Source organism: Buceros rhinoceros, unplaced genomic scaffold (assembly GCF_000710305.1).
Source record: "Buceros rhinoceros silvestris isolate BGI_N320 unplaced genomic scaffold, ASM71030v1 scaffold36793, whole genome shotgun sequence".
Lineage (NCBI taxonomy): Eukaryota > Metazoa > Chordata > Aves > Bucerotiformes > Bucerotidae > Buceros > Buceros rhinoceros.
This window is the reverse complement of record NW_010404929.1, coordinates 4,025-7,286: the sequence shown is the minus strand read 5'-3', so window position 1 is coordinate 7,286 and position 3,262 is coordinate 4,025.

The window sequence follows — 3,262 nt, the reverse complement described above, 5'->3', positions numbered from 1 at the left end:
CAGGCAGGTGCTCCCCCACGGAGCGTTTCAGCCGCTCGAAGCACCTCGGCTGCAACACTGAGTGACCTGGGAAGGGCCGTTACCTCTACTGGGTAGCTCTGGGCACCCGACAGAGCGCACCTGGATAAACCACCCCCCCAGACCAACAATTCTGAGAGAAAGGGATTTTACCCACAGGGCTTAAAGTCATTCTCACTACTTGGGTCCTTCTTATGTACTCTCAACACGGAGAACACTCCGGAGCCTTACCAGGTCTCTGTTGTCATTTAGATGAGCCATCCCTTTCCACTGAGCCTTCACAACACATAGGCTGGAGCTGTTCCCCACACAGATCTTCTGACACACCCCGTGGAGAATGGACTTGATATTTCTAGTTTAAAGGGTTAAAAAATTAGACTACTTAAAATAACTTCCTTGAATAAATATCTTTTTAAAAAAGAAATGCAAGTGTAGGACATTTAAAGGAAAACAGCTGTAGAAGCGAACATGAAAAAACAGCTGGATGAATAATGACACTAAGGACTATTTTTTTGGGTAAATAAATCCAATTGCTATTATTTTTTAGAATTTGAGGGGTTGGAAAGGCCATTATTCATGTTTAAGATTAAGGTATAACAGTGAGACCTTCATACATCTGTAGTGCAGCAATTTCGCTGCAAATCTTTTGATATTTGATTTTTTATTTAGAATGCAAATTCCCACGTGAGGTCATGCTTTTGTGACAAACTCAGTATTCTTTAAAAAAAAATTCTGAGAAGAGTTTGGAAAAACCATCATCTCAATATGCCCAGAATTAGAGGAGGAATACCAGACATGCAAATGAAAGAAAGCAAACAAGCAGGTCATGGTTTTTGGAGGTATGGCTTGTGATGGTGAATACTGGTATTATCTGTAACGGATCCCTCTGTATTTTGACACTAAGATTCAAATTGTTTTTCAGATGCCAGTGACTGTCATTCAGACAAGACTGTCCTTAGGACAAGAGGAAATGGCCTCAAGTTGTGCCAGGGGAGGTTTAGGCAGGATATTAGAAAGAATTTCTTTACAGAGAGGGTTGTGCAGCATTGGAAGAGGCTGCCCAGGGAGGTGGTGGAGTCGCCATCCCTGGAGGGGTTTAACAGCCGTGTGGGTGTGGTGCTGAGGGACATGGTTTAGGGACCCTGGCAGTGCAGGGGGAATTATTGGACTTGATGATCTTAAAGGTCTCTTTGAACCAAAATGATTCTGAGAAATACAGATAATAAGAAGTAACACTGTTAGGGCTTGAGGCAGAATTAAGATTTCTGAAAAGAGAGGAAAGGCAACACTGGAAGAGAGAGCAAAGGGGTTTGCATCAGCTGTGGGATGAATGAGAGTGTATTCTTTCCGGGGCTTGGCACATACGTGAGGAAGTACACACAGGGAATGGCAGATTTGCTTTATTGACCATAGTTCCAACTTCTGACCCTTAAAAAACAGACTCTGAGGTCCCTCCTCCACAGATGCTCTAATACAGTCCGGGCTCTGTCAGCAGTATCCTGTCACAACTTTAACTACAAAGAGCCCATATGTTTGTGAAGTTGAAGATTTCCTTGAGGCTTATTTAGATTCTCTTACCCCCAGAACATGTAATTTTTAAGAAACTACATCAAATACTCAATTTACCCAGTGCATGTGACTACAGTATGCTGGTGAAACTAAACATAGGAAAAAATCTACTTCAAACCACCAGTGATGAAATCAGGTTTCATTCTTTCGTTGCAAGTATTTTTTCTGGCTGACAGTTGGATGCTCAGCCACGGGAGGACTTGTATCTATTAACTTTTAGCAGCTGAATTTACATTTTTGTCTCTTGAGGTAGGGATTCTAACTAAAAATAGGGAAACTTCTGTCTGCAACAAAAAAAATTGTTCAAAATTTCTGCTTCAACAACCACAAAGCCTCGTTCTAAAAACTATAGCCTAAAAAAGCGACAAGAAGACTCCAGCAAGTCTTCTTCCTGTGTTACTTAGATCACTATTACCTGAAATAGATCTCCAGAGAGTGAAAATCAAGCAGAGTTTGATTGTTCATTGTACTTTGTGTTTCAGGAGTGCCCTGAGGCCCCATGAGACTCAGAGGCACGTCTGGCTAGTGCCGCGTTCCGCTCGTGCTCTCAGAAGGTGGACGCATCCCTGCGCTGATGGGCCGACAGCGCGGTTTGCACTTTGAAATTGTTTCTCAAACAGTATCATCAGCTGCACCTTTGGGGCAGCACTCCCTCACAAATCACACCCTCTCCTATTGTACACACGAATATACATGAAACTTGAAAGTGCTGGTGGGTTTCATGTCCCAGAATTAAAGTTCTGCTTAAGGTAGCTACTGCTATGTGCTCGGATGTGCACCATTGCTGCTTTCACATCCTCTTCCAGCTAGTACCATTCCATCCTCCTGGGTACAAGGCCGAGCATCATGCACTGGAAGTTACAATTCACATTTAATGTCGTTAAAAATACACTGATAAGCTTGTAAGTTATGTTCAATATTGAATCTAAATTCAATAAAACTCTCTCAAGGCTTCCACAGCACCGGCACAGAATTTTGATAGAATCTGCTCTACAGTGATTAGCTAATGTATTCATTAACTGCAAGGGTTGGAAATATGAACGTAGCAAATGATACTTAATTACAATAATTAATGCCTGGTGATTCATGAATAATGCATTTCAAAGCTATTTACATATTCATACTTAGGAGGCTGCTAAGGGATGATTATCATTTGGCCAAAAGATGTGGACATCAGGGATGTAACAACTATACTATTTCCCCCCAATCTCAGTGTGGCTTTACCTGTTTGTCTGGCTCTTGTATAGATCTCTCTTGCCATTATACACAGAAATACAAACAATATTTTATTTTCAAGACCTATAGAGCAATATAATGACTCTATAACACAGCCATGCAGGTTAATTTTGACGCTGCACCAGTTCTGAGGCAGTGCTCTCATCAGTTTAGGTCTTGAGCTTTCTAAACAATTGAGAAGAGTTTAAGGACATTATTTGAAAAGAAAAAAACCCACTGTTTCACCTCCTCTTTGCAGCACAAAACTTCTCAAATATTAGGAGGTGGAGGGCAAGAGCAGCGTCGGCATGCCAGTGCTTCTTCAAATGCAAAAAACAGAAACAGAAAAACCCCAAAGAAGAAATTTACACACTTGTAGGGGGAAGTAGTGGTGAAAGAATTTTTTTCTCTTTGTCATCAGTATGGATTTGTTCTTGTCCTGAATTTAGACTCTTTCCCA